The sequence below is a fragment of the Mesocricetus auratus genome, unplaced genomic scaffold (assembly GCF_017639785.1).
Source record: "Mesocricetus auratus isolate SY011 unplaced genomic scaffold, BCM_Maur_2.0 Super-Scaffold_100030, whole genome shotgun sequence".
Classification (NCBI taxonomy): domain Eukaryota; kingdom Metazoa; phylum Chordata; class Mammalia; order Rodentia; family Cricetidae; genus Mesocricetus; species Mesocricetus auratus.
The window spans coordinates 4,175,879-4,201,450 of NW_024429211.1; the positions used below are offsets into that span (position 1 = coordinate 4,175,879).

At 39.5% G+C, this 25,572-nt stretch overlaps 6 non-coding genes across 6 annotated transcripts; all 6 read left to right on the forward strand.

The window, feature by feature from the left end:
• Nucleotides 1–1,798: 1,798 nt before the first annotated feature.
• LOC121134852 lies at nt 1,799–1,877 on the forward strand. Its single transcript, XR_005872061.1, has one exon. It is a non-coding gene; the product is annotated as a small nucleolar RNA SNORD115 (small nucleolar RNA).
• A 1,081-nt stretch (nt 1,878–2,958) lies between these two features.
• On the forward strand, nt 2,959–3,037 carry LOC121134917. The gene has a single exon (XR_005872124.1). It is a non-coding gene; the product is annotated as a small nucleolar RNA SNORD115 (small nucleolar RNA).
• A 1,692-nt stretch (nt 3,038–4,729) lies between these two features.
• LOC121134959 lies at nt 4,730–4,808 on the forward strand. The gene has a single exon (XR_005872161.1). It is a non-coding gene; the product is annotated as a small nucleolar RNA SNORD115 (small nucleolar RNA).
• Nucleotides 4,809–19,760: 14,952 nt separating this feature from the next.
• On the forward strand, nt 19,761–19,839 carry LOC121134840. The gene has a single exon (XR_005872049.1). It is a non-coding gene; the product is annotated as a small nucleolar RNA SNORD115 (small nucleolar RNA).
• A 1,840-nt stretch (nt 19,840–21,679) lies between these two features.
• LOC121134818 lies at nt 21,680–21,758 on the forward strand. The gene has a single exon (XR_005872027.1). It is a non-coding gene; the product is annotated as a small nucleolar RNA SNORD115 (small nucleolar RNA).
• Nucleotides 21,759–23,477: 1,719 nt separating this feature from the next.
• Nucleotides 23,478–23,556, forward strand: LOC121135075. The gene has a single exon (XR_005872266.1). It is a non-coding gene; the product is annotated as a small nucleolar RNA SNORD115 (small nucleolar RNA).
• The last annotated feature ends 2,016 nt before the right edge of the window (nt 23,557–25,572 follow it).

Sequence of the window (25,572 nt, forward strand, 5' to 3'; positions counted from 1 at the left end):
TGCTGGCAGTGAGTATGAGGGTGAAATATTTGAAGGGCTAAACTTGGCTAGGGATGGCAAATAGGTCCCCTCAATTGAAAATTTATTATTATCTACCTCAAAGCACTGAATATCAATGCCTGCAATTGTCATATTCCAGAATTTGGGCATTAGAAACCTGGGCATTGTAATTCTGCTGACAGTGACTTGCAACTTTGGGACCCCCAAAATTTTCCTTGACTAAGACAGCTAATTCTGCTTAATCTGGGGAATCCTGTGAGGTCCAGGTGCTCTTTATTAGTAGAGTTCTGAGACTGCTTCAGAAGGCACTTGTTGGGGCAATCTATGTATGTCAATGCTGGCTGACATCAGCATTCTGCTCATTTCCATACCTTCTATCTCCATTTCAGTGATCAAGAACGCAGATTGGGTGCCCCAGTCATTTCACCTTCAGGTAAGTGGAAAGATGAGGTTAAGTTCTTCAGAATCTTTTGGATCTCTGTCTTCAAATATTAGAAAGCATGACATTCTGTGAATCCAGTGACACATAAAGCACAGAACTTGTGCTCTCCCTTCCCCTAGGCATAAAATGATTAAAGGATGGTATTTCAAATTGTCTTGTCTTGTAGAATTCCAAGTAGTAGGTATTGGAGGCAGAACAATTGGGGGAGGTGGGACACAAGGATTGGTTCAGGACATTCAGGCCCTGAATGTTGCACAGCTCAGAATAGCTGAATGTGAACTTGAAATTCCTGACGTTGGGTGCCTTTCTACCTCCCTTGCTGATTGATACATCACGGGCAGGAGCTTCATGTTCTTGCTGAGTCAGGAGGGTGATATGCTCCAAACTTGCAAAGATGGCACTTAAGAATATCCACCTTCCAGGCCATCAACTGAGAGAGGTCAATTGGTTACTCCTTTGTGGCTCATAAAGTAGATGAAGACTCAAAAATTTCTAGTGCACTAATGAACATATCAGTTAGGCAAACTCAGATTCCTCTTCCTTTATTTAAGTTTAATGAACTTGCGTTTCCATGCAGGCTTCAGGACAAATGATGAAATTCGACAGGGTGTATCTAGGCAGTCATTCCCATCTTTGCCTAGAAGCACAGGCTCATCATCATGTGGAGACCCACTCACAATACATCAGCAGCATGGAATTTCAACCACATGAATGGCATCCCAAGCAGCAAAGGCTTCCTTTGCTCATTTGATGAGGATACTACTAAAGGAAAGTGTATAGGTATCCTAATTGTGCAGTGCTTGGGAAATTAAGAACTTTCAGGATTCCCATCTTACTATAGTTATTAGGCAGTCATTTAAAGGGGAAATGGTATAGTGCTGTGCAAAAGACAGCAAATGACAGGTTGGACCTTTTATGACACAGTGCATTATCAGATGCTAAAATGTTTTCACCAGACCTATAATATGCCTTCCCAATGATCAGTCAGCTAATGCTATGAATTCAGACAGTGTAGATGAAGTTGAAACAAGTGAAGGGATAAATTTGTATAGGGATGGCTAACAGGTAAACCAATATTCAAAATTTTCATTATCTCCTCCATGGATTTGATTACCAAATGCCCCCAATTATCATGCTCGAGTGTTTGGCCCTTCAGAATCTGTGAATTGCAATTCCTCTGATACTGATATAATATTTTAGCAATGAAAAGTTATCCTTTAACAAGAGAACAGATTCTGCTTGATACATTGCAGGAGTCAAATGCCCACTGACAATTTGTCAGAAGATCACTGATACCTTAGTAAGCAGCACAATTTGTGTCCTACTATCAGTTATAGGTATCCCTTCTGTGGAAACGGGTCTGTAGTGACAAACGAATGATATGAAGAGAAGAGATGATATAAAAACCATGATTAAAAGGGTTATGCTGAAGCCCACTCTAAAGGACTGGTGAGAAAGTGGGGCGTAATATCCTCATGCCTTTATAGTGGTGCAGTACACAGGCCCCTCATTCACCCAGCATTGTTTCCCTGTCTGTGGAATCATGTGAGTTCCATGTACTCTTCTTAGAGGAGCACTCAGCCTGCCTAAGAAGGCACTATTGGGGGAAATCTAAGTATGTCAATTCTGGCAAGCCTTAGTAATCTACTAATGTCAATTTCTTTATTGTGCATTTCAGTGATCCAGGATGCAGACTTGGTGCCCCAATCATTTCAAATTAAGGAAAGTGTGTAAAGATCAACAGGACACATCTGGCCAGGTATTCTCTCACTTTGCACAGATGCACAGGCTTATAATCGTATGGAGACCCACTCATCACACATCAGGGGCCTGGAATTTCAAACACATGCATGACATCCCAAGTTCCAAGGTATTCTGTTGCATATGTGAAAAGGAATGGGCCAAGATTCAGATGTAGGTATTCAGGTGTAGTACTTGGGTAATAAATAACCTTGAGGATAATCATCTTACGATGGTGATTAGGGAGTGATTTCAGTGGGATATAGGATAGGGATATGTAAACAACATCAGATGAGATATTGGACAATTTATGACACAGTGCATGATCAGATGCTAAAATGTTTCCAGCAGACCTATAATATGCCTTCACAATTGTGTGTTAGCAAATCTATGAATGCAATTAGGGACAATGAGAGTGAAACAAGTGAAGGTTTAAACTTGTCTAAGGTTGGCAAACAGGTAACCACTATTATAATGTTTCATTATCTCACCATTAGTGGTGAGATTAGCAATTGCCACTAATTATTGTGCTGGAGAGTTTGGGTGTTCCAAAGTATGGCATTGTGATTCTGCTGACAGTAACCTCCCATTTTGGCACCCCAAAACTTTCTTTGACTAAGAAGGCTAATTCAGCTTGATCCCTTGCAGGAGCCTAATGCCAGCTGACCATTTGTCCGAAGCTCGCCAAGATCTACCTGCTGGATGGTCTTTGTCATCCTGGTAAGCAGTACAGTTTGTGTGCCACTATCAGGTATACCTATGCCTTCTGAGGACGCGGGTCTATGATGACAAACCAATGTCATAAAAAGAGGTGATGACATAAAAATCATGCTCACTTGGATTACGCTGAGGCCCAGGCTACAGGACAGAGGGAGAAATGAGGGCCATGTTTCATCTGGCCTTTATCATAGTGCAGTACACAAGCCCTCATTCACCTAGCATTGGTTCCCTATCTGGGGAATCCTGTGAGGTCCAGGTGCTCTTCTTTAGATGAGCACTCAGCCTGCCTCAGAAGGCACTTGTTGAAGCACACTATATATATCAAGGCTGCCAGGCATAAACACTCTACTCATATCATTCTATTCCCTTCTGCATTTCAGTGATCCAGCATCCTGATTATTCACCCCAGTCATGAGCTATTCAGGTAAGAGGCATGATCCTGCTAAGTGCCTTCATCTCTTTTGGATCTCTGCCTTCAAATATAAAAAAATGACCTTCTAGGATTTCTGTGATACTTGGGGCACAGAACTTGTGCTCTTGCTTCCTTTTGTGGAACCTGAAGATGCAAGCCCATGAGAAAAATATGGTAATTTACTCTGCCTTGTCATGTATAATTCCAACTAATAGGTATTAGGAACCAGAGCTGTGACTGTTGGGGGAGGTGGGACACAAGGATTGGGTCAGAATGATCAGGCCCTGTCCCTTGCACATCTAAGTGATAGGTGAATGTGATCTTGAAATCCATTCCTTCGAAGGTCTATCTAACTCTCATGTTGCCTAGCACTTCTGGGACAAGAGTTACATGTTCTTGCTGTGTCAGGAGGTTCACATGCTCTGAAGTTGCAAAGGATGTGCTCAGGTATGTATAGTATGCAAACCCTGGACTGCAGGAAGTTCAATAGGTTATTTTTCTGTCGGTCAAAAGGCAGACAGTGTCTCAAAGTGTTCTACTGCACTGATGGACATATCAGTATATCAAACTCAGTTAACTTTTCCTATTTTTAGGAGTAGTGAACTTGTCCTCCCATGCAGGCATCAGGCAACATGAGACAATTCCACAGCTTGCTTTTAAACAGGCACTCCTTTTTGCCTAGATGCAAAGGCTCATCATCCTGTTGAGATCAACTCACCACACATGAGTGGCATGGAATTTCAAACACATGAATGACATCCAAAGATTCAAAGAACCCAATCAATCAGGTGATAAGGAATGGGGCAAGATAACATGTGTAGGGATGGTATGAATGTGGTTCTACTGCAATTAAGAACCTTGTGGGTATGCATCCTTCTATGGTGATTAGGGAGTTATGTCAGAGGGAAATGGTATAGCGCTGTGCAAATAAAAGTAGATGACACGTCTTGGACATTGTAAGACATTGTGCATAATCAGAAACTAACATGTTTTCAGCAGACATATAATATGCCTCCCCAATATTCTGCGAGCTAATGCTATAAGCAGTGATGATGATGGTGAAACAGGAAAAGGGTTAAATTTGTCTAGGGGTGGTAACAGGTAACTACCGTTAAAATTTTTAATTTTCTCCCCCATTGAATTGATTACCAATTGCCGCAAATAAACTCGATCGAGAGTTTAGATATACAGAAGCTGTGCATTGTAATTCTGCTGACAATAACTTGCAACTTTTGATTTCCCAATTTTTTTCTTGACTAAGAAACCTGATTCTGTATGATCATTTGAAGGAACCTAATGCTGCCTGACCACTTGTCTGAAGTTCACTGAGACCTACCTTCTAGATGGTCTTTGTCATCCTGAAAGCAGCACTGTTTGTTTCCCGTATCAGGTATAGCTATGCCTTCTGAGGACCCAGGAATCTGATTACGAATGAATGTCACTAAGAGAGGTGATGACATAAAAATCATACTCAATAACATGACACTGAATCCCAGGGTAAATAACAGGGAAGAAATGTGGGCCTAGTCTCCTCAGGTCATTCTCATAGGAAAGTTCACAAGCCCTCCTTCACATAGCATTGTTTCCCTTTGTGGGGAATTCTCTGAGGTCCAGGTGCTGTTCTTTAGCAAAGGACTGATCCTGCCTCAGAAGGCACTTGTTGGGACAAACTCTGGATGTCAAAGTTGCAAGGCATTAGCACTCTGCTCATGTCCATCTTTTTCTTCTACATTTCAGTTATCCTGAATGCACACTTGGTGCCCCAGTCATTTCATCTTCAGGTATCTGGAAAGATCATATTAAGTGCTTCATATCTTTTCTATCCCTGCATTCAAACATTAGAAAGCATGAAATTCTAGGAAATCAGTGACAGTTAAGGCAATGAACTTGTGCTCTCCCTTCCTTTTGGGAGTTCACCTTGACTAAGCCCATGAGAAAAGACTGTTGATCAAAACTGCCTTGTTTTGTAGAATTCCAAGTAGTAGATACTGGGAAACAGAGCAGTGATTTTTCAGGCAGGTGGGACACATTGATTGAGTCTGGACATTCAGGCTCTGTCCATTGCACAGCTCAGTGATTGCTGAATATGTTCTTCAAATCCCCGCCTTGGGGTGTTTTTCGATCTACCTTGTTGATTGTTACTGCTCAGAAATAGCATTATGTTCTCACTGGGAAAATATCCAGTAAAGTCAACCGTAGGAAACATGGGCTTGGAATACTCACATCTACTCCCTGCTAAAATTGGCTGATGACAACAGTATTAAGTAGGTTAGACAGTCTCAGTTTGGCACGAGATGGTTGATTGAATTTCTGGAATGGAGTTTTATTGTTGATTGAAGATCTTGCTCAAGCTCTGGACAGATTGTAGGAGGTGCACTGTATGATTTCCTTGTTCTTGTGTTGTGTCGATTGATGCAGTTCCAAGACAGTTTGAGGATGGAGGTTGTCAGGAGGAGTCGATGAAGTGGGTCAGTTCAGATGTATCAAGTCAAATCAGATGGAGTCCAAAAAGTGGAGCCGTACCCTCTTGCAGAGCAGTTGAAGATTGGTGTTAGGAAGTTCCTTGTTCTCTGGAAAACTCAAATATTTATGTTAACTAAGGAATTTTCAACTATTATATGTATGATTACTTTGAAAGGCAACAATAAAGAAGATAGTTAACATGAAGGAGATTAGACTTTCTGAAAAGGAACAGAGTATACACAAATGACAGTCACTAATTTTGATTTCTTCTGTATTTTATCACTATAATATTGATATAATTCAGAAATTCTGAATTTTATTTTAACAATAAGCTTGTATTACGAGTAGGAAACCCAATTCAACTCCAAAACCAGCTTCAGGTAAATGAATGGGGACTAAAGCATACTAAGAAACAAAAAGAAATGGATAGTATAAAAAAATCAATTTAAAGAGACTTAGACTTTTATTCCACACAGTGAATTATTATTTGTTTGATGGTTCTTGGAATAGCTATCAATTCTTCTTCAGGTATCCATATGTCCACTATTTCTTTTGCAGTTTGGAGATAGTTTTCTTTGAAGACAATAAATAAACCATTTCTTGTTCTTTTTTGAGGTCTACTTAACCATAGTAGAATATGACCGTGTAGAAAACTCCTCTTCTGGTTTCTTCTTTTTGGATCGAGTCTTGATATATATGATGGAATCCAAAGTTTTTCTTCTCCTGTGGAAACAAAGCCAAAACATCTTCCACAGTGTAACGCATATCTTGGTTTCCAGACTGAGGTCATAACAACTTTGAAATACACTGGATGGTTCAGTTCAGAAGTTTTCTCTGAAGTCCAATGTCATTCTGCAGCAGGTTTTTTTATTTTCATTAGTATTAACAAAGTTCAATGTTAATAAAACATTATGTAATCTGTGCTGGGGGTCTTTGTAAAACCTGGATGATTTTAGACTCATTTCTTTTAAGGTTCAGTTAGATCTTTCAACAACTGCTTGTCCTTTGGGATTGTGAGTTTCACCAGACACATGTTTTATATTTTAATATTTGGAAAACGGTTCCAATTTGCTGGAGAGGTTTGTTGGAGCAATGTCAGCTTTTATTTGTGCATTTATACTCATTACAGCCATAAAGTCTAAGAGTTGTGTGATAACAGAATCAGCCTTTTCAGAGCTGGAGGCAGTAACCCATTGTTAACCTGAGAACGTGTCTATGGTGTGGTGTAAATATTTCAGGCTGCCAAATTCTGGAAAGTGAAAAAGTCCGTCTGCGAAATTTCATTTCTGCAAATAACTTTGGGATTACTGCTCGCTGTTAATGGACTTTAATTGTAGAATAAGCAGGTGGGGCAGTTTCGTACATTCTCCTGGACTTGTTACCAAGGGGTAGAAAAATCCTTCTTTAAAACTTTGCTGTTAACATAGTGTTTCTTTTGAAAGTCTGAAGCTTCCAACACATTTTCTATTATTAAAGGATCATTCTTATCTTTGCCTTGTACTAGAGGACCTGGCTCAACCATATGGGATGTGGTGTGTCTTATACATATATTAGATGAGTTCTATTTCTGATAGTTTTCTGTAATTGTAAAATTAATCAGGTTAATTCTGTACCATCATGAATGAATTCTGCAGTCTCAATGAGGAAGACAAATATCTCTGAATACTGAGAATCCATAACTATAATGAGAGGCTTTGTAAAGTCTTTAAGTACAGGAGATGATGTACAACTCTGCTCTTTGTACAGAGTTGTAATGGCTTTGAACTAATTTCCTTATATTTCCTAATTTAGAAACTGCCTTACCCGATTTGTTTGCAACAGTGTAGAATGAAAGAACTCCAGACATAGTCGCTTTTCTGAAAAATTGCGGAAGAATCCTGATTGTTTTCTTTATGAATTTGATTATCTCTGTTTTGGGATAATTATTAGTAATTGTTCCCAAAAAGTTACTGTGAACCATTTCCTGCATTTGTTTTCCTTCCATTAGGAGGAATTTTCCTCATTAGTTAAAGGTTCAATAATTTCTGCTGTGTCTCTTCCAGTCCGTTGACGAAGCCTTAACTTATCTTTTAATATCAAATCAGAGACCTTTTCTATATACATTTTCAAATACTTCTTCCGTTTATGTGGCAGAAATACCCATTCTAGTATGTCCTCCCTGTGTATTGATATTCCTGAGGTATATTCTCTAGAATGTGAAATAACCAAATGCAGTTTAGTTTTGGATCCACATGGTCCAAATGTGCTTCTAATATTCTCTTTTCTAACCATTCTAATTTTTTTTCAGTCTCAGCTGATAGTATTTGTCAACTATTTAGGTCTTTGTCTCATTTAAGGTCATTTTCAGGTGTTTTAACTCCTGCCCTTCTACTGTGATAATTGTCTGTTGTTGAGAGATTTCTCCTAGTATTTTTTTGAAGATGATTAAGAGTCTCTTAAAGGTCTCTTCTGATCTGTAAATTCTGCCATGTAATTTTCTGTGAGTCTATTGCATAACCTAAATTATTAATGGAATTTCCTCTACATATTTTGTCTGGGGCAATTTGTAATCCCCAGTGGGTCAAAGTTTACTGCTTCAAACATCTTTCCCAAAGAACCTTTATTTGAATCAGGCAATAATATGTCGTCCATATAATGATATATTAATGGTTATGGAAATTGTTTATGAATGATTGCCAAAGGATTTTGCACAAAATACTCGCAGAAATTCGGGTTATTTAACATTCCTTGTAGCAACATTTTCCACTGAGTTATCCGTACTGGTTAATAAGTATTATAGGTATGTATGATAAGTGAAATTTTCTCTGTGTTTTTCTTGAAACGCTATAAAGAAGAAGCAATACTTTAAATCCAAAACTACATTTGGCCAATTCATATCTGTTAGAGAAGGTAGTGGTATCACAGGTTGACAAGATTGCATAGGCTGATTCACCTAGTGGATAGCTTTCAGAAAAGTAACCATCTCAAATTCCAAGGCTTCTTTTGGTAACAAATACTGGTAAATTCCATGGACTATTTGATTTTTCTGTATATCCAGCAATTAGCTGTTCATGAAAAACCTTTCCAAAGCTTCTAACTTCTCAGAGGTCATAGGCCATTGTCCTACCAATACAGGTTGATTCACCTAGTGGATAGCTTTCAAATAAGTAACAAAATCAAATTCCAAGACTTTTTTGATAACAAATACAGGTAAATTCCATGGACTATTTGATTCTTCTGTATGTTCAGCAATTAGATGTTCCTGAACTAATTTTTCCAAAGCTTCTAACTTCTCAGAGGTCATAGGCCATTTTCCTACCAAGACAGGTTTATATGTTAGCCATTTTAAGGGTAGAACTTTTGGTTCCTTGGTAGATTTGGCATTAGCATCCTGTTTCTCTAGAGCCTGTACGTTTGCAATCAATCTATTTTCTGTGCCTTACAATATATTTTCTACCACTAAGATCTTGTCTGTGATTCATATCTGATACAGGAGGAAAGTTAAACTGTGTATTTAATTGCTGTAATAGAGCATGAGCATCTTACTATCATGGTATCACATGGAGTAAATTGTACTTTTTTGATGATGAGTTCCACATCACAAGAGCAGTTTTTGACACCCAACTTTGGAAGAATGACTTTCAGGTTATTTTTTTCATGTTTGAATTTAATGAGGAGCACATTGCACTCAGACATCTTATAGGATGCAAAAGGATACAATCCCAACTTGCACAAAACACATCACTCAGTCCCATGCCTTCTGAGAACACTCTCATAAGAAGACAGCATGGTAAGACAGAGCAGAAGACAGACCTTTAAGACAGAGCAGCTGTACTCAGTTTTTTCTAATGTAAAGCTAATAAACCTTAAATCCTACAGTCACAATAATTGGGAACCATACAAATGAAGATGAAAAAACTTTTCATTTATGTTTCACTGAGATACCATAACAGGAAGTCTTTAGGTGTGCTGACATTTGTTGAATGGATAACTGTAAATAAAAATATTTAATGAAAAGAAACTGAATGGATAAACTTGTCCTAGCCTAGTGCTAACATACACAGTTCTCACACAGAATCCATGAAGGGAATTCATGGTTGCTGTGCAATTGTCATGTTATTATAGAAAATGCCTTTTTTTCAGAGAAAAGATGCGTACCCTCTCATTTACAAGTGCCATGGCCAAATATTCTTGAAAATATCTATGATAGGACGGGCATCTTGAATGCTATTAATGTGCAAGGATACAGCACCACGCTAAGGAATAAACCCCGTGATCATACACACCAAAGAACTAGTCCCTTTCATGAATTATCTTAATACTGACATAAAAACATAAGAAAATTTCTTATTCTTTCTATTAATACATTCTCAATGTAATTTTATAGTCATGTATAGAAGAAGACACAACAAACACATCTTTGTTATAGAAACCATATCCTGTCTGTGTTTAAGGACCACTTCCTATAGCAGTTCAGGCTAGAAATATCAGTCAGGACACAATTCCATCCTGACTCTGCTGGTTTCGCCAGCCCAATCTTTGCCAATTTGCTCATTGCTCCTCTCTCTTTGTCGCTGGTTTCCATGGATTCAGTTCAGTGTTTGACTGTGGAAGTTTGACTCTGCTTCCATCAGTCACTGGATGAAGGTAACAGGATGGCATATAAGGTAGAGGTCAAGTTCATCATCAGGAATGTGCATTTAAGGTTGTCTCTCTACTATTGCTTAGTTTGCCAGTTGGTGTCATTCTTTCAGATTGCTAGATGTTTCATGGGTGCCAGAATCATCTCCAAACCTATGACTCCCTCTATTATTGTATTTCTCATCCTGTACTCACTCAATTCTATCCCCCACTCAAACTTCCTGTTCCCCCATGACCTACTCTCTCCTCCACTTTTCCCATTCTCTTATACACAAAACCCACTCCCCCAACCTCCCACCATGTTCCCAATATGTTTAGGAGATCTTGCATCATTCCTCTTCTCTGGGGTAGCATGCATATCTAACTTGGGTTCTTTCCTTGTTCACAGACACCCTGTCAGTGGAATTGCAGACAGGCACTATTGTTATCCATATCTATAATCCATACATGAATGAGTCCATGACATATTTGCCTTTTTTTGACTGGGTTACCTAAATCAGGATGGCTTCTTCTAGTGCCATCATTTGCATGCAAAATTCAAGATTCCATTTTTTCTGCTGAGTAGTACTCCATTGTGTAAATGTACCATATTTTATCTACTCACTCTTCAGTTGAGGTGCATCTAGGTTTTTTCCTGATTCTGGCTATTACAAATAATGCTGTTATGAACACAGTGTAACTGATGCCCCTGTTGTATGAATTTGGATATTTTGGATATATGCCTGAGAGTGGAATTGGTGGATCTTTGGGTGACTGATTCCCAATATCTTGAGGAATCTCCAAATTGATTTCCAAAGTAGGTGTATAATTTGTCACTCCCAACAGCAGTGGAGGAGTGTTCCCTGATCTCCACATCCTCTCCAGCATAAATTGTTTTCAGTGTTTTTTATTTTTGCCATTCTGACAGGAGTATGATGGTATCTCAGTGTTGTTTGATTTGCATTTCCCTGATGGCTTAGGATGTTGTGCACTTTCTCAATTGTCTTCAGCCATTTTAGACTCCACTAATGATATTATTCTATTTAGTTGTGTACATCATCTTTTAATTGGATCCTTTGCTGTTTTGGAGACTTGCTTCTTGAGTTCTTTGTAAATTTTGGAGATCAGTCCTCTGTCAGATGTGGGGATAGTGAATATCTTTTCCCATTCTGTAGATGTTAAGAGAAGCTTTTTCTTTGAGAGGAGCCTTCCCGCCCGCCTGGTTCTAGATCTGCATGAGTCCCAAATAAACACACAGGAGGCTATATTAATTATGAAGCTGTTGGCCTTGCTTGTCTCTTACTGGCTAGCTCTGCCTTAAGTAATTACCCCATAATTGTTAATCTAAGTATGTCTCTTACCGGAGAATAGTTCCAGGCTTCCTACCCCCAATGGCGTTACATGTTGACTCTCTTGTGTTTCCCATTCCCAGAATCCTCTTCGACTCCTAGTCCCTCCTATCTAGGTTTTCTATTGGCCAGACAGTACTTTATTGACAAATGCACAGGCAAATAACAGGACTTCCCCAACATCTCCTCTTTTCTGTTTAAACAAAAGAAAGGTCTTAATTTTATCATAGTCAAATTGTATATGACAGAACAGTTATCAAATAAGAACATAGTTACAATATTTTAGCAAGATTTAAAGAAAATATCATTCATCCCATCCTTGTGAGTCCCAAGTTCTATGTAGCTTATCTTTTATCATAACTAAGGAAAACTATAATTATAACTATCTGTCTTCAACTCCATCAAAGACCACAGAAGGATAATATATAAACATTAGGATTGACAGAGACATCTTACTGCCTGGACAGTCACCCGAAGTTCCTCTGTAACGTTGGGGCATCCATCTTCAGCCCATAGGCCACAATGTGTCTGGAACACTTCTCAGCAAAGCAGGAAATTTCAAACTGTCCATCTGCGTTGGCAGTCTGTCAGTCATTTTTCTTTGTCCTGCAGAAAGTCTCGTAGACTCTTCATGAAGCAGGAACCTTGTACGACTGAGTTCAGTAGTCACTTTCCTGTGGGTCCTGCATGTCCAGTTTATACAACAGCAGTCAAACAGTCTAGGCAAGAGCAGTTTCTTGCCCAAATGGCTAATCTTGCCATGTTGAAAGCAAACTCCATAACAAGTTTCTTCGATGCCATCTTCCTCTCAGATATAATTGGTGCTGCCAGGAGCAGACATTTCTCATTGTCAAAAAAACCCTAGACCATTTTAAATGCCATGTTCTGAAGGTCTTTCAGAGGTTTGAAGACTGTCTATCTGTCTCAAATATATTTCTGTATATCTAGAAAGCCTAACTTACCTAACTATAAATTCTATTATAAGTAACTATCTATAGTCTGTATTCAATTATGCATTACATTTTAGAAGATCAGTATAAGCACAATGCTTAATCAAGAGGAGAAATATAAACATCACAAAATTGACCTTGAATTTGTATCAATAAATGAAAAGCAATACCCATACCATAATTCCCCTTTTTACCATTAAAAAAATTGGCTGTGATCATTAGCCAATTATAAACAATCCCATTTAAATGAAAACAAAGATTTATAAACAAGATGGGAATTGGGACGTCGCTCATTCCAAACTGCTTCCTGCTGGAAGGGGACGCTGTTTATACCATGGGGATCATGACAAAACTCAGAAACCTGTATAAGTCCGTATTTTCGGGGTCTGTAAAGCTGTATCATCTTAGCTGTCTCAGTCGTTGGAACACCTGGTCCACTGCTTCCGGGGGTCTTGGTTCGTGAAACCACAGAAGCCTGGAAGGAATCCTTAGCTTTTCATTTTCTGTAGAAACATAAATAAAAACTCCTTTTCCAAGTAACATATCCTTACACTTAAATTTTGAAGTCAAGGCATTTTTAAAAGATAGAAGTTGGATTAATTAAGCAGCATTTATAATCAAGTGTACTTTAGCAGCAGTTCCTTCCTGAGCAAGCAAAAAACTGAAAAACACAATAGCGTACAGTATCCCGACTCTCTGTGTATTTTCCATCTTTACGTGGCTTATTTATTTATCTATTATTACTTTATTTATTTTACTTTTATTTATTTTTCTTTGAGACAGGATTTCTCTTTGGAAATCCGCCTGCCTCTGCCTCTGGAGTAAATCTTACCAGCATGCGCCACCACAACGCCGGCTTTTGTATTTATATACCACTTTGTCATTTCATTTTCTCTCTCAATCTCATGTATATTTTTAAGCACACTGTAAACCTTTAAAAGTTTTGTTCATCTAAGTCTGACTTTACTGTAAATCCTTATGTTTTTCGGGCCACGTGTCTTATCTGTAAAACCGCGGCTGTTTTAAACTGCCGGTTGTTCCGTCAAGATGGCGGGCGTAAGCATGACTCCAGCCTACCGCCTCAGTCCATGCTGACATCCAGCAAAAGCTGCCACTTTCAGCTGTACGTACACCCCTTTTAATTGTTAGCAGAGTCTCTTAAAACAACCTTGCTGGGTTTTTTTTTCTTTTTATGCCGAGTCAGGAAGACTCCGGTAAGCAAGCCACGTGAATCTCGGCTTGTTGATAGCAAAACAGATCACAACTGAGAAAATGCTGCTACCAAAATTCTGTGCTTCTCTCCGTTCTTCTGTTTCTAAAATTCCTTTAAACCTTTTGTTGTTTTGCATGGAAATTCAATCCCACTCCTGACAACCATTATGTTAAGAGAAGCTTTTTCTTTGAGAGGAGCCTTCCTGCCCGCCTGGTTCTAGATCTGCATGAGTCCCAAATAAACACAAAGGAGGCTATACTAATTACGAAGCTTTTGGCCTTGCTTGTCTCTTACTGGCTAGCTCTGCCTTAAGTAATTACCCCATAATTGTTAATCTAAGTATGTCTCTTACCGGAGAATAGTTCCAGGCTTCCTACCCCCAATGGCGTTACATGTTGACTCTCTTGTGTTTCCCCTTCCCAGAATCCTCCTCGACTCCTAGTCCCTCCTATCTAGGTTTTCTACTGGCCAGACAGTACTTTATTGACAAATGCACAGGCAAATAACAGGACTTCCCCAACATGTAGACTGACTTTTTGTCTTGATAACTGTGTCATTTGCCTTACAAAAGCTTCTTAGTTTCAGGAGGTCCCATTCATTAAATGTTGATTTCAGTGTCTGTGCTACTAGTGTTGTATTCAGGAAGCAGTCTCCTGTACCAATTCATTGAAGATTATCTCCCATTTTCTCTTCTAAGATTTTCTGTGTGGTTTTATTTATGTTGACATCTTTGACCGATTTGGACTTAAGTGTTTTTCAAGGTGCTAGACAGAGATCTATCTGCAGTCTTCTGTATGCCTATATACAGTTATGCCAGTACCGTTTGTTGAAGATGCTTTCTTTTTCCATCATATATTTTAGATTCTTTGTCAAAAATCAAGGGATTAAGCATGTGTTTGTTAAAATTTGGGTTTTTAATTCCATTCCATTGATCTACCTGTCTATTTTTGTGCCAATACCAAGCTGTTTTCAAGACTATAACTCTGTAGTAGAGCTTGAAGTTAGGGATGATGATGCCTCATGAAATTCTTTTATTTTATAGGGTAGTTTAGGCTACCCTGGATCTATTTATCCCATTTAAAATCCACTTGCATTCTAGGTCACATAGACTGGAATTCCTTGTGAAGTCACTGATTTAGTGACCAAATATCATTTATCCTGCTTTTTAATTGAAAAGTCCCCAGCTGTTTGTATGGCATCTTATAATATCTCTTTTATCCACCTCAATCATAACCTTTCAGTTCCAAGGTAAACATGCTATCTTAAATATTAATGCTTCCAATGATTTCCTATCTCTTCTTTATTAATTCTCAGTTACCAGAATGTCATTCCTACTCATCTGATCCTGTTCCTGAATTCAGAGGAATACAAGGGGACCCATTTGGTATGAATATTCCAAAGAAACAGAGAGAAAATTTTAATAGTCAAAATTTCTGATTTATTTTTCTGTGAACTGTCACATTGTTCCAGCAGAGTTTCACGATTTACTTTCTTAGCTGTGAAATGGGTGACTCTATGTATACTATTTACAAAAAAGCACTCAAAAGCCATACTTAAAGCACGAGGTAACAGTTTACTTCTTCAGAAAAATGGAATATGATGTGAACCTCAGATGGCTCATGATCAGACAAATTATCAAGAATAAATGTTACAAAAACTTTTTATGCAACTATTTGTGTCATCATGAATGTCCATTATGCAGGCCCCAGACTACAGGGGCATCATTAGATTACTTTTCTGTGTCTCCTAAGGCAGATGGAAACTCACAGTGTTCCTGTGCACTAATGGACATATCAGGATGGCAAAAGCAGATGCCATTTAATTTCATTTGGATTAGTGAACTTGTCCTATCATCCAGACCTCAGGGAACATTAGGCAATTCCTGAGAATGGAGTTGGCCAGGCATTCCCCTTTTTGCCTCAGATCCACAGGCTCATAATCATATGGAGCAAAACTTTCCTTATATCGGAATTATGGAATTTCAATTATATGTATGACATCACAAGTTGCAAAAAGGCTGCCTCATCTCAATTGAAATATGCCAAGAGAATGGGAGTATGGAACTTAAGCAGGCAATAATTTTGCAATTAAGAACGCTGACAGTACTCATCCAACTCTGGTGATTATGAAGTAATGTCAGAATGGAATGGAAAAGAGCTACGGAAAGAACTGCAGATGAATGGTCTTGGACATTGCAAGACACAGTGACTGATCAGAAGCTAAAATGTTTTCACTTGACCTATAATATGCCTTCTCAATGGTCTGTTACCTAATGCTATGAATGCAGGCAGTGAGGATGATGGTGAAATGGGTGAAAGGTTAAACTTGTCTAGGGGTGGCAAAGAGGTACCAACCATTAAATATTTTCATTATCTTCTCATTGCATTAATTAGCAAAGGCCCCAAATTATCATGCTTGGGTGTTTAGATGTATAGAAGCTGTGCTTTGCAAGTATGCTGACACTGATTTGAAACTTTTGGCTCCTCAAATTTTCCTTGATTAAGAAAACTGATTCTGCTTGATCCCTTTCAGGAGCCTAATGCAGGCTGACCATTTGTCTGAAGCACGCTGAGATCTACATTCTAGATAGACTTTGTCATCCTGGTAATCAGCACATATTGTTTCCCCCTCTCAGATATAGCTATGCCTTCTGAGTTTTGTAGAATTCCAAGTAGTAGATACTAAGAAACAGACCAGTGACTGTTCAGGGAGGTAGGACACAAGGGTTGGACAGGACATACAGGCCCTGTCTCTTGCACAGCTCAGTAATAGCTGAATGTGATCTTGAAATCCCTGCGTTGGGGTTTGTTTCTACCTACCTTGCTGATTGTTACTGCCGAGAAAGAGTTTCATGTTCTCTCTGCCTCGGGAGGTTGACATGCTCCAAAATTGCAAATATGGTAATTAAGAATGTCCACCTTGCAACCCCTCAACTGCATGGAAATCACTTGGTTAAATCTCTGGGTCTCATAAGGCAGGATGAGACTCACAATGTTCTAGTACATATCAGTTAGACAAACACAGAAAAGTTTCCTTTCATTAACTTTAGTGAACTTGCACTGCCTTGCAGGCATCAGGCCATATGAGGCAATTAGGCATGTTTCATCTGTCCAGGCATTTCACACTTTGCCTAGATTCACTGACTCATCATCATGAGGAGACCCACTCACCACAAATCAGTGTCATGGTATTTCAACCACATGAATGACATATCATGCTTCAAAGGATTCCTTTGATCATGTAATAAGGAAAGTGCCAAGAGAAGGTGTGTAGGCATCCTAAGAAGGCTCTACTTGCACAATTAAGAACTTTGAACATACCCATCTTACTATACTGATTAGTCTCTGATTTCAGAGAGAAACAGGACAGCGCTGTTACGAACTGCAAATGACAGGATGGAACTTTTATGACACTGTGCATGATCAGCTTGGGCAGCATATCAGTACCCATCCCAAGTATACACACTGAGTTTGGACTCCCATCCAAAAATGTGAGGTGCACTCTCTCCCTGAACTCTTGGGGAAGGGTCTAGGCCCTGCCCTGTATGAAAGGACAGACTATGGACACCACTATGGAGTGCCTCACCCTCCCTGGGGAAATGAGGGGTAAAGGGGGGTTGGGGAAAGGGCACAGGACGAGGGGAGGGAAAGGGAGAGGGACCTGGAGCTGACTTGTGAAGCAACCTTGTTTCTTATCTAAATTTAAACTGAAAAATAAAAAAAAAGCTAAAACCTTTTCTCCAAACATGTAACATGCCTTCCCAATGGTTAGTAAGCTGATGCCATGAATGCAGGCAGTGTGGATGAGGGTGAAACAAGTGAAGCGTTATACTTGTCTAGGTGTGGCAAATATGTAACCACTATTAAAATTTTCATTATCTCTTTCAAGGATTTGATTAACAAATACCCCCAATTATTATGCTCAAACATATGGATGTTCAAAAACTGGACATTGCGATTCCTCTGACACTGACATGACATTTTGGTGATGCAAAATTTTCCATCGATAAGAGAACAGATTCTTCTTGATCCTTTGCAGGAGCCTGATGCCCGCTGACCATTTGTGTAAACATACCATATATTCTGTAACCATTATTCAATTGAGGGGCATATAGATCGTTTCCAGGTTCTGACAATTACAAATAGTGCTGTTATGATCATAATGGAACAGATGTCCTTTTTGTATGAATTTGAACCTTTTGGATATAAGCCTAAGAGTGGAATCCCTGGGACTTGTGGTAGACTGATTCCCATTTTCCTGAGGAATCTTCATACTGATTTCCAAAGTGGGTGTATGAGTTGGCCTCCCTCCAGCAGTGACAGATTGTTATCCTCTCTTTCCATCAACTCCTGCATAAATTGTCATCATTGTTCTTGTTTTTAGCTATTCTGACATGAATAAGATGATTTCTCAGAGTTGCTTGATTTGCATTTATCTATTAGCTAAGGATGTTGAGCACTTTCTCAAGTGTCTCTCAGCCATTCAAGATTCTACTATTGAGAATTCTCTTTTTAATTCTGTACCCCAGTTTTAATTTGCATACTTTGGTATTTTGGGGAATTGTGTCTTCTGTTTTTTTAAGTATTGTAGATCAGCCTTCTGTATGATGTGGGTATAGTTAATATCATTTTCCCATTTGCTGGTCTGTCTTTTAGTCTTGCAGACTGTGTCCTTTGCCTTACAGAAACTTCTTAGTTTCAGGAGGCCCCGTTTATTAATTGTTAATATCAGAGCCTTTGCTACAGGTGTTATATTCAGGAAGCTCTCTCCTGTACCAATTAACTGAAGATATCTCCCAATTACTCTTCTAAGAGTTTCATTGTGGTTGTATTTATGTTGAGGTCTTTGATCCATTTATACTTAAGTTTTGTGCAAGGCAATAGACATGGATATATCTACAGTCTTACACATGCCTATATCCAGTTATATCAGTACTGTTCTTTGAAGATGCTTTCTTTTTCTATTGTATAATTTTAGCTTCTTTGTCAAAATCATGTGTTCAGAGGTTTGTGAATTTATCTCAGGGTGTTCAATTAAATTCCATTGGTCCACCTGTATATTTTTGTGCCAATACATATCAGTTTTCAAGACTATATCTCTGTAATAGGGCTTGAAGTTACAGATGTTCCTTTATTTTATAGGGTTGTTTAGGTAATCCTGGATCTATTTATCCTATTTCATTACAATAGAATTCTAGATCACATAGGGTGGAATTCCATTGTGAAGTCACTGATGTAGTCATCAAATATTATTGATCATTCTGTGCTTCTTCATTGAAAAGACCTCAGAGAACATGTGTAGGCATCCTAAACTGGAAGTGCTTGGACAATTAAGAACTTTGAATGTACCCATCTTACTATGGTGATAGGGAAATGGATTAGCACTTGTCAAAGAACAAAAAATGGCAGGTTGGAAATTTTATGACACAGTGCATGATCAGATGCTAAAATTCTTTCAACAGATCTATAATTTGCCTTCACAATGCTATGAATTCAGGAAGTGAGGATGAGGTTGAAAAAAAACTGAAGAGTTAAACGTGGCTAGGGGTGGCAAGCAGGTAACCACCATGAAAATTTTTCATTATTTCTTCTATGGCTTTGATTAGCGATTGACCCAATTATCATGCTTGAGTGGTTGGGAATTCTGAAGATGGGTATTGCAATTCCAAAGACATAGACATGATGTTTTGGCCCCCAAATATGTTTCCTTGGGTAAGAGAACTGATTACGCTTGATACCATGCAGGAGCCAAATGCCAGATGCTCATTTGTCTGAAGCTCGCAGATTTCTACCTACAAGATGATCTTTGTCATCCTGGTAAGCACCAATGTTTGTGACCCACTATCAAGTATAGCTATGTCTTCTGAGGACCCAGGTTTATGATGACAAACAAATGTCATGAAGAGTGCTGATGACATAAAAATGATGCTCAATGAGATTTTGCTGAGGCCCAAGCAAAAGGAAAGGTGAAAAACGAGGACCTAGTCTCTTCAGGCCGTTCCCTTGGGCTATTGCACAGGGCCTCATTCACCCAGGAGTATTTCCCTCTCTTAGGAATCCTGTGAGGTACAGTTGCTGTTGTTTAGAGGAGCACTGAGCCTCCATCGGAAAGAAATTCTAGCACTCTTCATGTAGCAAGGATGCCAGGCATCAGCACTCTTCTCATTTCCATCTCTTCTCTTCTGCATTTCAGTGATCCCAGATGCCAACATGGTGCCCCATTCATGAGACATTCATGTAAGTGGAATTATCAGCCTGAGTGCCCGGCTCAATCCTGGAGATGTTCATTCAAATGTTGAAATTCATGAACTTCTATGAATACAAAAAACTTTCAGCACAAAACTTGTGCTCTCCTTTCATTTTGGGAATCACCTAGCAATAAACCCATGAGACCAGGCCCCTAATTGAAACTGCAATTCTTGTGGAATTCAAATAATATGTATTGAGAAACAGAGGACTAGTTGGCCTGGGAAGTGGTTCAAAATCCTTAGGCCAGGAAGTTCAGGGATTCTACTTGCACAGCTCAGTGATAAGTGATTGCGATCTTGAAGTCCCTGCCTTGCTGTGTTTATTGAACTCTTATGCTTTTGCTGGAGAGAGAGCTTCATGTTCTTTCTGTGTCAGGAGCGTGACATGCTCCAATCATGCAAAGATGTCACTTAATAATGTATACCTTTCAGGCAATCAACTGCAAGGAGAAAATTTGGTTACTTCTCTGGGGCTCATAAGGCAGACGTAGACTCACAGTATTCTAGTGTACAAATTACATATCAGTTAGGCAAACACAGATATATTTTCTTTCATTAGGATTATTGAACTTGTCCTGCCATTCAGTCATCAGGCCACATGAGACAATTTGACAGGATGCATCTGGCTGGGTATTCCACTTTTTGCCTAGATGCACAGGCTCATCATCATGTGTAGACCCACTCCTAACATATCAATGACATGGTATTTCAAACAAATGAATGACACTCCAAGCTGCAAATGCTTACGTTGCATGTGGGATAAGAAATGGGTCAAGAGTACGGGTTTAGGTATCCTAATCACACAGTTAATGGGCTATAAAGAAGCATAAAGTTATGCATCTTACAGTGGTGATTGGAAAGTGATGTTAGAGGGAAATGGGATAGACTTGTGCAAATAACTGGATATGAATAGTCTTGGTCCTTGTAAGACACAGTGCCAGATCAGAAGCTAAACTGTTTTCAGCAGACCTAAAGTATGCCTACGCAATGTTCTATCAGCTAGTGATATGAATGCAGGTGGTTAGGATGTTGGTTAATCATTTGAAAGTTTAAACATGTCTATGAGTAGCAAAAAATTAACAAGCATTAAAATTTTTCATTGTCTCTTCCACAAATTTTATTGACAATTGCCACCAACTATCGTGTAGAGAGTTTGGGTTTTCAGGAGCTGGGCTTTTCAATTCCTCTGATACTGACATGACATTTTGGGGACACTAAATTTTCCTTGACTATGAGAACTGAATCTATTTGATATCTTGCAGGAGCATAATGCCGGTTGACCATTTGTCTGATGCTCGCTGAGACTTACATTCTTTTTTTTTTTGGTTTTACAAGACAGGGTTTCTCTGTTTTGGAGGCTGTCGGTCCAGCCTGGCCTCGAACTCACAGAGATATGCCTGCCTCTGCCTCCCGAGTGCTGGGATTAAAGGCATGCACCACCAATGCCCGGCAATGAGACTTATATTCTAAATGGTGTTTGTAATCCTGGTAATCATCACTGTTTGTGACCCACTATCAAGCATAGCTATGACTTCTGAGGACCCGGATGTATAATGACAAATCAATGTCATGAAGAGAGGTGATGACATACAAATCATGCTCAATTGTATTATGTTCAGGCCCTGGCTAAAGGACAGGGGAGAAATGGGGCCTATTCTTTCTCAGGACAAATTTTTAGGTCAGTGAACAAGCCCTAATTCACCAAGGAGTGGTTCCCTCTCTGGGGCATCCTGTGAGGTCCAGCTGCTCTTCTTTAGGAATCCTGTGAAATCCAGTTGCTCTTCCTTAGGAGAGCTTGTGTCCTACCTCAGAAGTCACCAGTTAGGGCAATCTAATTATGTCAATGCTGGCCAGACTCAGCATTCTGCTATTTCCATTTCCTCTGTTCTGCATTTCAGTGATCCAGAATTCAGTTTTCTAACCCACTCGTTTAACCTTCAGGTAAGTGGAAAGTTCATGTTAAGTGCCTATGTCTATTTTGGATATCTACCTTCAAACATTAGAAAACATGAACTTCTAGGAATGCAGTGACATTTAAGGCATACATCTTGGGATCTTCCTTAATTTGGGGAATCCAATAGGCCTAATACCATGAGAAAGGGGTGGTAATTCAAACTGCCTTATCTTGTAGAATTCCAAGTAGTAGGTACTGGGAAACAGAGCAGTGACTGTTCGTGGAGGTGGGACACAAGGGAAGTTAAGGATTTTTCCTTGTATAGCTCATTGATAGTTGAATGTCATCATCAGGTCCTTGCCATGGAGTATCTATCTACCTATAATACTGATTGTCTGTGACAGAGCAAGAGCTTCATATTCTCCCTGGGTCAGGAGGAAGACATGCTCCAAACTTGTATAGACAATGCTCAAGAATATCCACTATGCAAGGCCTAAACAGCAGGCAGATCCCTATGTTACATTTCTGGGGTTCATGAGGCAGACAGACACCAACAGTAATCTATTGCACAAATGTACATATCAGTTATACAAACACAGATAACGTTTACTTTCCTGAGGATTAGTGAACTTGTCCTGCCATGCAGGCTTCAGCCTAATTGACATAATTCAAAAGGGTGCATCGGGCCAGGAATTACCCCCTTTGCCTAGATGAACAGGATCATCAATATGTAGAGACAAACTCACGACACAGCAGTAGCACAGTATTTCAAACACATGAATGACATCCCAAGGTACAATGGCTTCCTTTGCATATGTGATAAGAAATGGGCCAAGTGTACAAGTTTAGGTATCCTAAGCACACAGTGAATGGGTATAAAAACATCGAGCATATGTATCTTACAATGGTGTGTGGGCAGTGATGGCAGAGTGAAATTGGGATAGAGCTGTGCAAAGAACTGGAGATGAATGGTCTTGTACCTTGTAAGACAGAGTGCCTGATCAGAAGCAAAAATGTTTTCAGAAGACAAATAATATGCCTACCCAGTGTTATGTCATCTAATGCTATGAATGCAGGCAGTGAGAATGAGGATAAAATATTTGAAGGGTTAAATGTTTCTACCAGTAGCAAACAGGCAACAAGCATTAAAATTTTACATTATATCTTCCATGACGTGCATTAGCAATTGTCCCCATCTATCGTTTAGAGAGTTTGCGTGTTCTGAAGCTGAGCATTTGAGTTCTTCTGACACTGACATGACATTTTGGGGACACCAAATTTTCCTTGACTAAGAGAACTGATTCTGCATGATCCCTTGCAGGAGCCTAATGCTGACTGACATGTGTCAGAATCTCACTGAGACTTATCTTCTAGATGTTCTTTTTCATGCTGGTAAGCAGCACGGTTTTTGTCCAACTCTCAGGTATAGCTATGTATTCTGAGGATGGGGGTCTATGATGACAAACCAATGTCATGAAGAGAGGTGATTACATAAAAATCATGCTCAATGGGATTACGATTATTCCCAGGCTAAATGACAGGGCAGAAATGGGGGCCTAGTCTCCACTATTCTCATAGGCCAGTGCAGAGGCCCTCATTCACCCTGGAGTGTTTCCCTGTCTATAGAATCCTTTAAGGTACAGGTGCTCTACTTTAGAAGAGCATGAGTCCTGCCTCAGAAGGCATTAGTTGGGGCAATATATGTATGACAATGCTGGTAGGCATTAGCACATTGCTCGTGTCCTTCTCTTCTGTTTAGCATTTAAATGATCCAGGATGCTGTCTTCTAACCAAGTAATTTCACCTTCAGGGAAGTGAAAAGTTCATGGTAATAGCTAGGTCTCTTTCAGATATATGCCTTCAAACATTATAAAGCATGACCTTGTAGGAATGCAGTGACCTTTAAGGGATCCAAGTTGGGCTCTCTTTTGCTTTTGGGAATCCCCTGATCTAACCATGAAAAAGGTAATTCAAACTGCCTTATCTTGTAGTATTCCAAGTAGTAGGTACTGGGTAAGAGAGCAGTGACTGTTCTCTGAGTTGGGACACAAGGCTTGGGTCAGGACGTTCAGGATCTTTTCCTTGCATAGATCAATGATAGTTGAATGTGATCTTCAAATCCCCTTCATGGGGTATCTATCTACTTCCCATACTGATTGTTACAGCAGGAAGAAATGCTTCCTGTTTTCACTGGGTCAGGTGGGTGACATGCTCCAAACTTGTATAGACTGTGCTCAAGAATTTCCACTATGCAAGGTGTAAACAGCAGGAGAACACTAAATTAATTTCCTGTGTCTCATGAGGCAGACAGACGTGCACAGTAATCTAGTGCACAAGTGTACATATCTGTTAGACAAACACTGATACATTTTCACTTCTGTAGTATTAGTGAAAGTGTCCTGCCATACAGGCTTCAGCCTATTAGAGTCAATCGAAAGGTTGCATCTGGCCATGTATTCCCCACTTTGCCTAGATGAACATGCTCATCAACAGGTAGAGACACACTCACCACCCATCACTGGCATGGAATTTCAACCACATGAATGACATCCCAAGTTGCAAAGGCTTCGTTGCATATGTCATAAGAAATGGGCCAAGAGTCCAGGTATAGGTGTCCTAGCAGGTGGTGATTGGCCAATAAAGAACATTGAGGGTATGCATCTGACAATGGTGATTTCTCACTTATATCAGAGTAAATAGGATAGAGCTTTGTAGGATAGAGCTTTGCAAAGAACTGGTCATGAATTGTCTTGGACTTTGTAAGAAACATTGCCTGACCCGAAGGTTTTCAGCAGACCAATTATATATCTTCCAAATTCTCTGTCAGATAATGCTATTAAATCATGCTGTGATGATGAGAGTGAAACCCTCAAGGATTATACTTATCTAAGGGTAGCAAACAAGCAACAAGTATTCGTTTTTCATTATCTCTTCCATGACTATGAATAACATTTGTCCCCAACAATTGTGTAGAGTGTTTGGATTTCTGAAGCTGGGCATTTCAATTCCTCTGACACTGACAGGACATTTTGGTGATGCTAAATTTTCTTGACTAAGAGAACTGATTCTGCTTGATCACTTGCAGGAGCCTAATGCAAGCTGACCATTGGTCTGAAGCTTGCTGAGATTTCCTTCTAGATGTTTTTTGTCATCCTGGTAAGAAGCATGATTTGTGTCCCATTATCAGGTATAGATATGCCTTCTGAGTACATGGGTCTATGATGGCAAATCATGCTCAATAGGATCACGCTGAGGACCAGGCTAAAGGACAGGAGAGAAATGGGGACCTAAGCTACTCAGGCCATTCTCATAAGCCAGAACACAGGCCCTCATTTACCCAGGAGTGGTTCCCTGTCTGGGGATTCCTGTGAGATCTAGTAGCTCTTCTTTTGGAGAGCATGAGTCATGTATCAGAAGGCAATAATTTGGGCAATCCATGTATGTCAATGCTGGCCGGCATCAGCACTCTGCTCATGTCCATCATTCTCTTATGGATTTCAGTGATCCAACATGCATACTTGGTGCTCCAATCCTTTCTCCTTC